At 40.5% G+C, this 13,590-nt stretch overlaps 1 protein-coding gene across 5 annotated transcripts in view; it reads left to right on the top strand.

The window, feature by feature from the left end:
* Window positions 1-42: 42 nt before the first annotated feature.
* NT5C2 (5'-nucleotidase, cytosolic II) overlaps window positions 43-13,590 on the top strand; it is an 83,611-nt gene continuing 70,063 nt past the window's right edge. The window contains exon 1 of one of the 5 annotated variants that reach the window (XM_015559295.1): window positions 43-361. The gene's annotated coding sequence lies outside the window, so the exon portion shown is untranslated. Of the gene's footprint in view, window positions 362-8,205; window positions 8,224-13,590 lie in introns of those variants that run through there. The other 4 variants (XM_006756462.2, XM_015559297.1, XM_006756463.2 and 1 more) reach the window with 4 other exon arrangements.

Here is a 13,590-nt window from a genome sequence, read left to right on the forward strand (position 1 = left end):
CCGGCCTCAGCGCAGCCCCTTCCTCTCCCCTGGGGCAACGCCCCCAGCCTCACGTCACGCCCGCGCCATTGTTTCTCCGCGGTCGGCTGTCTGGGACCCGTCTTGGCCTCGGAGCGCGGCCCTTCGCCGCCTCTTAGCCTGCCTCGCTGGGTCCTGTGCTGCCCCCGCTTTTCTTTCGGGGTGTTGGCCGTCCCCATCCCTCCTCGCGGAGGCACCCCTTGACTCGGGTCTGCCTGTTTTTTTCTGGCCGCCGCCGGGCGTCCTCTGGTCCGCACCCGAGGCCAGCCTTTCCGGCCCTCATCCTCGGATCTGCCGCCCGCCGCGCGTTCCCGGTGGACCCGAGAAGCTGGCGGACGCTCCGGTAGGGCGCCAGGTCGAAGGCGTTTTAGCAAGAACCGCAAAAGTTGGCATCCCCCCCCCGGCACGCCGGTTTTGTCGTTTGCAGCACTTCCTGGAAAACTCCCATCGAATGGCAAGCCTCCCTAGAAACATGCTTATTTTCCAATGGTTCCCAGGTCAGGGGTCGGCTGTTCGGGTGGCGGTCCGTTCCTTTCCTTCCTGGAGACCCCAGAAGCCGAGCGCTGAGAGCGAGATGCAGATCTGAGGCCTGAACCATGAGTTGTGAGAGCGTTTTGGGGGTTGGACTCCAGCAGGCCCCAAGCGTTTAAAAGCAGGAGGTGGAGCTGGAGTCAGATTTGCTTTCCCCCCCGCTCACGCTTTCGTCTTTTGGGCCGTTGTGTGTGAGCGTTGTAAAGTGCAGTGCTCTGCAATGACGAGTCACCATTTTAGGGTTTGTGTGTGTGTGTGTGTGTGTGTGCGCGCGCGCGCGCCCTTGCGCTGGCGTGTGTGCGCGTGTCCTGGGGCAGACAGGTTCTTCATGTCTGTGCACTTGATTTGGTCCCAAGAGAACGGATGCAAACGCTGCTAGCCATAATGTGAAAGAGAGAGTGTTGAAACAGTGCCCTTTACCGTGGCAACTTAATACGTATTGTTGAGGTCTTTTAAATATTTACCACCGCACTTCAATAGATTTCTCCTAATGAAGGCATCCAGGCCTGGAGAGGTTAGTTAAAGAAGACACAGCTAGTTAGCAATTAAAAGAAACTCAACGTGCTAGGCAGGTGGTAGCACACACAGACGGAAATGCATTAATTTAATATGTGCCCTTGACCAGAAATGGAACCCGCAACCTTGGCATATGGGGAGTGGTTCCTACAACCTTGGCATATGGGGAGGATGCTCTCGTCTAGCCAACTGAGTTCTCAGGCTAAAATGCATTTCTATTGCAATATAAGCCACTACATTTCTGTACATTGCTGTGTAATCCTCATTAATCCAGGAATTGGACTTTAGAATTTAGTAATAGTCTGTAAAGTAAGGGGGCTGAAGTTTCTTTCAGTTCTAAGATATAATTCCAGTGTATGAAAATTTACAATCAGCTGCAAGTTCCCAAAAGTTTTTAATTATAGGAAGATTTACATAGATATTATTTACTTACAGTATCTGCAAGCCTTATTATAGTGATATCAGGTGTATATTCCTAAAGAAAGCCAAGTTACAGTGGAATGTTAGGAGGGCTAATCATCTGTAGGTTGTTTCATCAGTGTTATGGTGAAAGAAAGCACACAGAACCTGTGGGTGTGTTTTTAAATGTCTTTGTTGCTTAACTCTTGCCTAAACGCTTAATTCAATGAAATAGTTAAAAAGCCCAACTTTAATATGATTTATAATTATACTCTTCTCCTGTTTATCTAAACATAGTTTTTTATGCAGTTATAATTGCTATATTCATATCATTATTAATTTAGCACTTACCCATATTTCTGGGATGCCTATGTACCTAGAAAATTTATCTCTTTTTTATTTGTATAGAGGTTTTGTAGCATGCTTTTATGCCAAGAAGTCAACAATGCCTGGCATATAGGCTCTCAGTAAATTTTTGTTGAATGAATGTAGTATTTTGAGCTGTTTAGACAACATCTGTGAACACAAATGTTAAATATCACAGGGAACATGTTAAGTGATATGTAAGTAGTAAAAGTAGAAGATAGCATGAGGTATGTTTCAGGGCATGGATTTTGGAATCTAGGTTTGAGACCTGGCTTGCCACTTAACATGCATGCAACCTTGGAGTCTTATTCAGTTTCTCTTACCATGAAAACAGGAAAAATAGAACAAATTTCACAAGGTTTTATCTATTAAGTGGGATAATTCCATTGAAGCAATACTGGCATGCATTAAATTCTCTTACATGTTAGCTATTACTATTTTTTGGTACAGAGTGGAGAGATTATTGTAGGTTGGTAGAATCAGGGAAAACATACAGAAGATGGCACAGGAAAGTAAGAAGATTCAAAAGATATATTGAGGGGTAATGATAAAGGGTTTGGTGTAGCAGTCTATATATATAAAAGTCTATGTGACCATCGCAACTGAACGGATGACCAAACAGGCTGTGTGGGGCGACCAGGCTGGCAGGGGGTTAGTGAGGGACAACCAAATGACTGAACAGCAGGCTGTGTGGGGCAACCAGGCTGGCAGGGAGTTAGTGAGGGACAACCAAACGACTGAGCAGCAGGCTGCAAAGGTGATGGTGCCCACAGCCAATAAGGAAGGGATATGCTAATTCACTGTCATGCCCTCAAAGATGGCGGCGCCCACAGCCACAAGATGGTCTGTAGGGGAGGGCAGTTCTGGGCGACTAGGCCTGCAGGGAAGGGCAGTTAGGGGCAACCAGGTCAGCAGGGGAGGGAAGTTAGGGGCGACCAGGCCAGCAGGGGAGCGCATTGGGGGGGGGACCAGGCCAGCAAGGGAGGGCAGTTAGGGGCGATTGGGCCAGCAGGGGAGGGCTGTTGGGGGGATCGGGCGGAGAGGGGAGCAGTTAGGCGTCAATCAGGCTGGCAGGCGAGTGGTTAGGGGGTGACCTGGCTGGCAGGCAGACACAGTTAGGGGCAATCAGGCAGACGAACGGTTGGGAGCCAAAAGTTCCTGATTGTGAGAGGGATGTCTAATTGCTGGTTTAGGCCCGATCCCTGCCTAAATCAGCAATCGGACATCCCCCGAGGGGTCCCAGATTGGAGAGGGTGCAGGCTAGGCTGAGGGACAAACTCTCCTCCCCCCCCTGCCCCCCAGTTCACAAATTTCGTGCACCAGGCCTCCAGTCTTAATATTAAAAGGCTAATATGCAAATGGTTGTTATGCGTCATCAGCAGGAGGCTTCATCCCCCTCCCAGCAGGGCTTGAGGAGGGTGGGGCCAGCTGGGTCTGGGTCTCACCCAATGGGGGTGGTTGAAATTTACATCTGTCAGAAATAATAGAGTTTTTATTTTTATTATTTTTTGGCATCAGAATGGAAGCAGCACTAGTGACACAGTGATCTTGGTGATGAATTGCTCCCTTTGCTCGTTATCTTTTTGAATTGGGAGTTATCTCACAGCGTGCCCCTCTGAGACTCAGGAGGGAGATTTTCATATACGTTTTACTAATTTTCTTCCATCTCTGACACTTCTATTATAGAGAAAGGGCAAATAGCAATATTAAAATATTTCCTCTAATTAATCCGCTTTTAATGTGCACGAATTTCATGCACCGGGCCACTAATAGTATGATAGAGCTGGTTAGAGAAATTTTGGTAAACTGTTCACAAGATATTCTTTCTACATGAATTTCTTGCAGTTAGAGCAGAATTAATGCAGTAAGATAACTTCATTATCTTTTTGTGAATAGTTGGTATTTTGTGTGTGTGTTGTTTTGTGTGTGTGTGTGTGTGTGTGTGTGTGTTTCCATTCAGGCCTGAAAAAGTTATTTGATTTAAGGAAATTGATAGAAAATTATTGCGGAGTGCTAAGGTCCTTGTCACTTGACACAACCATTTGAAATTTGATTGTGTTCTTTGATTGGTTACCAGAGTTTGCAGTGGCTGTTTTTTCTGTTTTAGGGAAAACAACTTAAGCAGCAAACCAATAAAAATAACAAAATTGCCAGCAGAGTAGCAAAGCTACCCGTACCTTTTTAGGCAGACTACAGAATCAAAAGGATTAGATTAATTTGGAGAGTGTTGAATTATTTGTTCCTACATTTTGTTGGTCTTTTTTTGATTGGGAAGCATTGTCAAGAGGGTGAGATGAAAAAATCTGCTATGTCAAGGGTCTGCTTGTAAAGAGAAGACTGTATATGTATTAGTAAGTTTAAATTTGTTGGGTATGTTTCCATTTCAAATGTTAAGTGGAATATTATGTTTTTTAAAGTTCCTTGGTCATTTTTATGAGGTTTCTCTAATGTTTTAATTTATGTAATTTAATTTTATCTTATTTTGGGGGGATCAAACCGTTTTATTGAGGGCATTTAGATGATGGTCAGAGGGCTAGGAGGACAATGAGATCAAAGTCCTCAGCCTCTTCCTATCTCCCCAGCTTCACAGCCACCAAAAAGTTAAAATTTCTTAAAAAATACGTAATATTTCAGACACAGAAAATAATGTAATGTTAGTATAATTATAGACCAGATTTATTTACTTTACTTTTTTTCCTCTTTTTATTGAATTTATTGGGGTGACACTGGTTAACAAAATTAAACAGGTTTCAGATGCACAATTCTACAACACATTATTTGTACACTGTATTGTGTGTTTATCACCCCAAGTCAAGTCTCCGTCCATCACCATTTATTCCCCCTGTATATTTTCCCCTGCTCCTCATCCCCCCAGCAGTCACTACACTGTTCCTGTTCATGAGCTTTCTCTCCCTCTGCATTTTTTGCTCAGTCCCCCTACCCCACCCCGCACCATCATATTTAGTTTATGTGGTTTTTTTCTTCCCATTTCCTAATTGTGGGAAAGGATTTATTTGTTTTTAAAGGGATAAAATTACAGATCAGTTGAGCCTGTATGAATCTTTGCTATCCTATTTCCCTCTCTTGCCCTCTGTTAGCAGTAAACACTGACATGAATTCAGTAATTATTATTTCCATAATATGTATATAGCCATAAAAGTGCATATATTCTTGCTAAATATATATGTGATTCTGCAACTTGCTTTTTTGTTTAATGACGTTTTTTACCTATTTTTATTTATTTTTTAAGAATATTTTTATTTTTTAACATATATTTTACTGATTTTTTACAGAGAGGAAGGGAGAGAGATAGAGATTAGAAACATCGATGAGAGAGAAACATCGATCAGCTGCCTCCTGCACACCCCCTACTGGGGATGTGCCCGCAACCAAGGTACATGCCCTTGACTGGAATCGAACCTGAGACTCTTTAGTCCACAGGCCGATGCTCTAGCTAATGAGCCAAACTGGTCAGGGCTTTAATGATGTTTTTGATATATATCTATGTTGATAGATGTATCTTTAGTTCATTTTTATTGCTCTATAGTATTCCATTATATGAATAAATCAGGTTTTTTATGGATATTTAGGTATTTCTGACTTTTTTTTTGCTGCCATTAATAGTGCTGCAATAAACATTCTTGGCTGTGTCATATTGTTTACATGTGTGAGAGAATTCTACACCTAGGGAATTCTTAGGTGTAGGGTAGAAGGATTCTCAACTTTATTACATAATGCTAAATTGTTTTCCAAAATACTAAATACAAAATTCCCATTAGATTGCCAGAGTCCCATGTTGCCATGTCCCTTACAAACATTGATATTGCCAGACTTTTAATTTTAAAACAAAATTAAATTTCATTTTAATTTCCTATTAACTGATTTTAAGTGGGTTAAACTTCTTTACATTCATTTATTATAAGGTGTTTTTCTGCATATTGCTGTTTATATCCATTCTTTTTTTCTGTTGGCTTGTTTGCTTTTCTGTCATTGGTTTGTAGCTCTCTGTACTTTATACTAATCCTCTCTTAGTTATGGTATCGCAAATATCTTCTTGCTGTATGGTTTCTCTTTACTTTTTGTTGTGCAGAGGTTTTACGTTTTCATTAAAGCTTTTTATGTGAAAAATCTTAGTCCTATAGAAAACTGCAATATACCTTATACCTTTCATCTGGACTGATCAGTTGTTAACGTTTTGCCACATTGACTATCTTTCATATCTACATTTTTTTCCTGAACCATTTCTTTAAAATCCTCACCTGAGGATATATTTATTGATTTTAGAGAGAGGGAAGGAGAGGGAGGGAGAGAGAGAAACATCGATGTAATCTCTGTATGTGCCCTGACCAGGAATCGAACCTGTAACCTTTTTGGTGTACGGGATAATGCTCCAATCAGCTGAGCCACCTGGCCAGGGCTCCCCCCGCCCCCGCCTCCCCCCACGAACCATTTAAAAGCAAGTTGCAGACATCATGACAGTTCAGACCTCAAAAGATTTACTTGATTAACCCTGGCTGGTTTGCTCAGTGGTTAAAATGTTGGCCTGTGGACCCAAGGATCATGATTTCAATTCCCAATCAAGGGCACCATACCTCATTTGGGTTGCAGGTTCCCCAGACCTAGTTAGGGCAACCGGTCAATGTGTGTGTCTCTTAAGTCCATGATTCTCTCCTCCCCTCCTTCTTTCCTTCCACTCTCACTGGAAATGAGTGGAAGAAATGTCCTTAGGTGAGGATTAAAAAAAAAAATTTACTTGAATGTCCTAAGAACAAGGATTCCTACAAAACTATAATACAATTATCGCATTTAATATGGATGCAGCTTTATTATCTAATATCCAGTGCACATTGAACATTTCTCAGTGGTCCCAATAATGACCTTTATAACTATTCTCCAACTCTATCCCTAGTCTAGGATCTAGTCATAGATCAGGAATTGTATTTAGTTCCCATGTCGTTTTAGTTACTTTCAACCCACAAAAAGTCCCCAACTTTTTGTTTGCATAATACTGATACTAGTATATTTGAAGAGTCCAGGCTAGTTGTCTTGTATAATGTCCCTCAGTTTTGATTTGCCTCATCATTTCTTCATGTTTTGTTTCAGATGGAATGTTTTGGCAGGAATACGTTTTAAATTTTAGTATAGCCAAATTTGCCCATCTTTTTTTTTATTTTATTTTTTTATGGTTTGTGTTGTCTTTTGTCCAAGGAAGTCTTCCCCTGCCCTGGCTGGTGTTGCTCAGTTGGTTGGGGGTCATCCCATGCACTGAAAGGTTGCCTGTTCAATTCCCAGTAGGGGGTGGGTCCATGTTTCCCTTTACATTGATGTTTCTCTCTCTCCCTCTTCCTTTCTCTCTCAAAATCAATAAAAAAATATTTTTAAAGCCTTACCTACCTTGATGTCATATGGCTGTTCACCTCTATTTTCTTCTAAAACTTTAATGGTTTAGCTTTACATATTTAGGTTTATATATGCTGTTACTTCTTAGCCTACCTTTTAACATGGTTCATTTAGCATGTGTTTCACATTCTTTTTTTTTTAAATCTTCCCCCAAGGATATGTTTATTTTAGGGGGTGAGGGGAGGGAGAGAGAGACAGAGACAGAGAGAGAAAGAGAGAGAGAGAAGAGAAGAGCCCCAGCTGGTTTGGCTCTGTGTATAGTGCGTCAGCTTGCAGACTGAAGGGTCCCAAGTTCAATTTTCAGCGAAGGGCAAATGTTCAGGTTGTGGGCTTGATCCCCAGTGGGAGGACATGCAGGGGGCAGCCAATCAGTGATTCTAATCATTGATGTTTTTATCTCTCCCTCTCCTTTCCTCTCTGAAATAAAAAATAAATAAATAAAAGGAACACACTTCTTTAAAAAAAGGAGAGGGGGAGAGAGAGAGAGAAATCGATCTGTTGCCTTCTATATGGGCCCCAATCAGGGACCAAACTCACAACCCAGGTATGTACCCTGACTAGGAATTGAACCCACAAACTTTCAGTGTACAGGACAACACTCCACATCAGCAAGGGCTGTGTTACACACGTTCTTTTCTGTCATTGTGTTTGTCATAAAATTGCTCTCTGTAAATTCATAAGGAGAGGACAGCTTATGTTACGTTCTAAACTTGGGCCAAATAGTGTATAAAGTAAAAATTTAGATTTATCTATTATAGTCTAAATGTTTTACACTACAGATATCCATTACTCTACAGTATTTTTTTAAATTTGCCTAGCCCTGGCTGGATTGCTCGGTTGGTTGGAGCATGGTCCCGTGTACCAAAAGTTTGTGGGTTCAATCCCCAGCTGGGGCCTGTACAGGAGGCAGCCGATTAATATTTCTCTTTCACATGGATGTTTTTTTCCTCTCTCTTCCTTCCTCTCTCAGGATCAATGGAAACATATCCTTGGGTGAGGATTGCAATAAATAAGTAAATAAAAGTAAAGTAATTTGCCTATAAAGATGAGTATTTCATGTATTTTACTAGTTATCCTTGGAAAACATTTGGCAATCTGTTTTCCTTAACTAGTCATGTTAGAATCTAGTTAGACGTGTATCTCTAGGTTTATGTTTTAGAGCTGTTAAGTAAATCAGCTAAAAGATACAGCTCGAACATTCTGTATCAACATTGTAAGAATTTTAAGATATATCTCTGAATTTAAGTGGTATGGTATAAATACCAAGCTGTAACTTGGAGAGTAAACAGAGTTTTTTACAAATCAGAAATCAATAAATGCCATATTTTTAGCCTTGAATTATTTATTCTATGGTAGGTTTGATGAGATAGTTTTATGTGGAACTAGGAGATGTCAGGAAAAAAACACACCTACAAATAGGACATTAAATGTAGAATAATTAGATTGACATGAAAAAAATGTGTAAAATTGTATAGCTCTTGGCACCTATTGGGTACTCTGAAGTTTTGACTCTGAAAGTAGAAAGCTATTATAACATTCCTCCAAACATCAAGTACTGTATTGTGCAGAGGTTGCAGTATTAAACAATGTGGGCTCTAGCATTATAAATAATTTATTAAGGACTATGTGTCAGCTACTATACTTAGCACCTTGCACTTATTGATGCATTGAATCTGACCATTTTGGAGTGGAAGAAACTGAAGTGATTTTATAATTTGTTTAGTCATAGAGCTCATTAGTGCTGGAGCCAGGTTTGAGCCAACACAGTGTAGCTCTAGAATCTGCATACTTCATTGCAAGTATAATTCTGTGACCTTGGTTAAGTTATTTAACTTCCCTATACTGTTTTCTTCTTTGTATAATGAAGAGAGTAGTACCTAATTCATACTGTTGTGAGATCAGTTAGATAAAATATGTATAGTGCTTAGAATAACACATGAAAAGAAGTGACCACTTAATAAATATTAGCTATTATTATTTCAGCATTATTAAGGCATTGTATGAATGCCTCTCCCTGACTTTTTGCCAGGAAAAGGTGGAGATACAGTGGTGATTATTTCTGCCTTTCTGATTTCTCTCTCTCTCTCTCTCTCTTTTTAATATATTTTATTGATTTTTTACAGAGAGGAAGGGAGAGGGATAGAGAGTTAGAAACATCGATGAGAGAGAAGCATCGATCAGCTGCCTCCTAACCCCCCCTACTGGGGATGTGCCTGCAACCAAGGTACATGCCCTTGACCGGAATCGAACCCGGGACCCTTCAGTCCCCAGGCTGATGCTCTATCCAGTGAGCCAAACCGGCGAGGGCTGATTTCTCTATTTTGTAAGAGGAAAGATAACAGTTAAAGTTGAATGGTGAGTAGAAGCTTATTTGGTAAGAGAATGAATTCTTTTAAATGTAAAGCAGAATTTTTTTTTTTAATCCTCGATTTTTTTTTCCCCATTGATTTTCAGAGAGAGGAAAAGACAGAGAGAAACACCGATGTGAGAGAAACACATCGATTGGTTGTCTCCTGCACGAGCCCTGACCAGGGCCCGGACTGGGGAGGAGCCTGCAACCTAGGTACGTGCCCTTAGCCAGAATCGAACTTGGGACACTTCAATCGACAGGCCGATGCTCTATCCGCAGAGCCAAATTAGCCAGGGCTAAAGCAGAATTTTTTGCTTTTTAAAAGAATATTCAAGAATTATTACTAAAGGCACAAATTATATATTGGCTGAATGTAAAAACTAGCTCTGTTACCTTTATGCTTTTGAAAGACCTTAATTAATTATAGCAATACTAGAGGCCCGTTGCACAAAGAGATTCGTGCAATAGGCCTTCCTTTCCCCTGGCTGCCGGCACCGGTTTTCCTCCAGCACCCGGGACCCAGGCCTTCACTCCAGCCACCGCGGAGAAGCCAAGCCTCTTCAGCCTTCAGTCTTTGCTCCGCCAGAGCCTTCAGTCTTCACGCTGTGCCTGTGTATGCAAATTAACCATCATCTTTGTTGGTTAATTTCCATACTCATCCAATTGGCTGGTGGGCATAGCGGAGTGACACCAATTTGCATGTTTCTCTTTTATTAGTGTAGATTTTGAAAAAATAGATGGCATACTACGTATCTTCAAGCCCAATCTTTTAAAAATGTTTTCTTTACATACTCTCTTATTCCTTTGTGTCAGTATCCATGTTACTGAAGGCCTGGCATGACTCAAACCATCCTTTGGACATTAGCATCATACTATGTTAATCAAGCCAAGGATCTTAGCATTTCTGAACCAAAAGTAAGATTTCACAAAGATTCATTTAGACTCAGTGTTTCTCAACCTTCCTAATGCCGCGACCTTTTAATACAGTTCCTCATGTTGTGGTAACCCCCAACCATAAAATTATTTTTGTTGCTACTTCATAACTGTAATTTTGCTACTGTTATGAATTGTAATGTAAATATCTGATATGCAGGATGTATTTTCATTGTTTGCGACCCACAGGTTGAGAATGCTGATTGGAGCAATAAAAGGAACTTGCACAATATTCTTGCATTTTCAGGCTTACACAGAATTAGCTTCTGAAAGGCAAAGAGCTGAAGTCTAGAGGTTTGAGTTTTATTTCTGCCACTGTGTAGCAGACTGTTCAAGAAACTGGGGATGTCTAGTAGCAAACACAGTAAGCCTCACCCTCTTGGAGCTTAAAATTTAGAGAAAGGGACTAACAGTGCGCACACTATCAAATATATTATGTTTGGAAGTGTTAATGTGCAAAAAAGAAAAATAAAGCAGGGTTAGAGAATAGCAAGTGATATGTGTGGGTAGATAAGTGTGGTTTTATTAATTTAAATTTGTTAGCCTTCTGCATCACTTGATGTGCAAACTGAAGTTGGCCTTTGATAGGAATGTTATAGTACAACGTGAGGCAAATTACATAAAGAACTCTGAATGAGCCCAGTGTGGCTCAGTTGGTTGAGTGTCGTCCAGTGCACCTAAAGGTTGCCAGTTAGATTCCCAATTAGGGCATATGCCTGGCTTTCTGGTTTGGTCCCCTTGTACGTGTGTGAAGGAGGCAGCTGATCAATGTTTCTCTCTCACATTCATGTTTCTCTCCCCCTCTTTTCCTCTCTCTAAAATCAATAAAAACATTTAAATCATTAAAAAAAACTGAGAATAGCAAAATGAAAAATGAACAAAGCCCCTTTGTCATGAACTGCTTAAAACTACTCGTGTCAAGGACTAAGGTTATCAAGGGCTTTGTGTAAAATGTGCCTACTTAGTATGCTACCAGGCATGCAAATGGAGGATATAGCTTTAACTATTCTTCTTCCATAAAGTAAACCAGGGTTGGGAACCTTTTTTCTGCCAAGAGACATTTGGATATTTATTTATAACATAATTCGAGGGCCAGACAAAATTATCAACCTAAAAATTAGCCTGCTATATTTGGTCAAACATTTAATTACTAGTAACTCACCCCTAATGCCTTGGCAGGGCCAGACCAAATGATTCCCTGTGGGCCAGATGTTCCTCACACCTGAAGTTAACTTTTTTACTGGGTGTAATATGCAATTAAAGTTGTATTTATGAAAACCAAAATAAGCCCTGGCCAGGTCGCTCAGTTGGTTCCATCCATCAGAGTACTATACAAGAATCAACCAACGAATGCATAAGTAAGTGGAACAACAAAATCAATGTTTTTCTCTCCTGTCGCTCTCGCTCTTAACCTCCCTCCCACACCCTCCTTCCTTTCTCTCTAAAAAAATCAAGCCCCTACTGACCTCAGTGGTTGAGCATTGGAGTTGACCTATCAACCAAGAGGTCACGGTTTGATTCCTACTCAGGGCACATACCTGGGTTGCCGGCTCTTTTCCCCCTGGGGACCTATAGGAGGCAGCCAATCAATCATTCTCTTTATTGATGTTTCTACCTCCTCTCTGAAATTAATTTAAAAAAAAAAAAGGACTAAAATAAATTTCAGGTTGGTGAGAAAGTTTGAAGAAACCATTCAAAATTTGTTTCAAATGGGGTGGAGGGATGGGTTAAAAGGGGTCGATGCAGGGGTGAGGGGGGAAAATGGGGACATGTAATACTTAAAACAATAAAGACTTAAAAAGAAATTTGTTTCAAAGTAGTGTTCAGTGTTCTTAGGATGAGAATGGTTGATTATAAAACTTAAAATTCTAAGTTTTATATTTCACAAAATCCAATGAAGTTTAATAAAACACTGAGTTCATATTTACTTACTAGTATTATTTTATATCTATATTGACAGATTTAATTCCATTGAAAATTGAATATTTGTTAGGGCCTTCCCATAGCCGAAGGTATTGAGAAAATCAGATCAGTAGTCCTCCAGGGTGAAGAAAACATGACTTTTTGGCTCATTCTCTATAAATTTCTGTGTGTGTGGTTTTTGTTTTTTTTTTAAATATATTTTATTGATTTTTTTTACAGAGAGGAAGGGAGAGAGATAGAGAGCTAGAAACATCGATGAGAGAAACATCGATCAGCCGCCTCCTACACACTCCCCACTGGGGATGTGCCCGCAACCCAGGTACATGCCCTTGACCGGAATCGAACCCGGGACCCCTCAGTCCGCAGGCCGACGCTCTATCCACTGAGCCAAACCGGTTTTGGCTCTGTGTGTTTGTTTAATAATGCACATACTATATTGGAGATACATGTTCAAAAGTTTTCCCAACGGAATGTTACTAAAAAAAGTTTGTCTAAATCACAGCGGCATGCTAATGCCAAAATATATTCTGTCAGGGCTCTGAGTTTTGGAGTAGAGGATATTTCAATACTAATTAAATATATTTGGGTCACTAAAACAAGCAAAAAGAAAAATGAATATATGATTCAGGGTGCCATATGTATTAAACCCTTTGCCTGATGATAGGCTTTTAATATATATTATATTTAAGTGCTACTCACTTCTTTCCAAGTGAATTACTGATGTGACCTGAAACAGACCTTTAAAATGGCTTTATTAACCAGGCTGCAGGTTGCTAATAACCAGGCTTACCCCACAGTTTCAGTTACTCTAGCTTCCTGTTTTTAGCAGTTGCCTGGAGCTGTTGGGGCAGCTGGTTTCCCTTTCTTTGGGGGAAGGTGATGTTAGTGATGAAGGAAACTGTATTTGCCTGTGAAATATTTTTAAAGTGTGAGACTATAATATTTTAAATGTTTAAGAGTTTATTTCAGTTGTTATTCTTCAGGTACACTACTTTGCATGCTGGATATTTTATATTAAAACAGAATTATCTAACTGTACCATGTACCACTATTGTTTGAAAGGAATTAAAATTAGAGCTTTTTATTTAATACTAGAGGCCCGGTGCACAAAAGTTTGTGCACTCTGGGGGGAGGGGGGGGTCCCTCAGCCCTGC

This window comes from Myotis davidii, unplaced genomic scaffold (assembly GCF_000327345.1).
Source record: "Myotis davidii unplaced genomic scaffold, ASM32734v1 scaffold332, whole genome shotgun sequence".
Classification (NCBI taxonomy): domain Eukaryota; kingdom Metazoa; phylum Chordata; class Mammalia; order Chiroptera; family Vespertilionidae; genus Myotis; species Myotis davidii.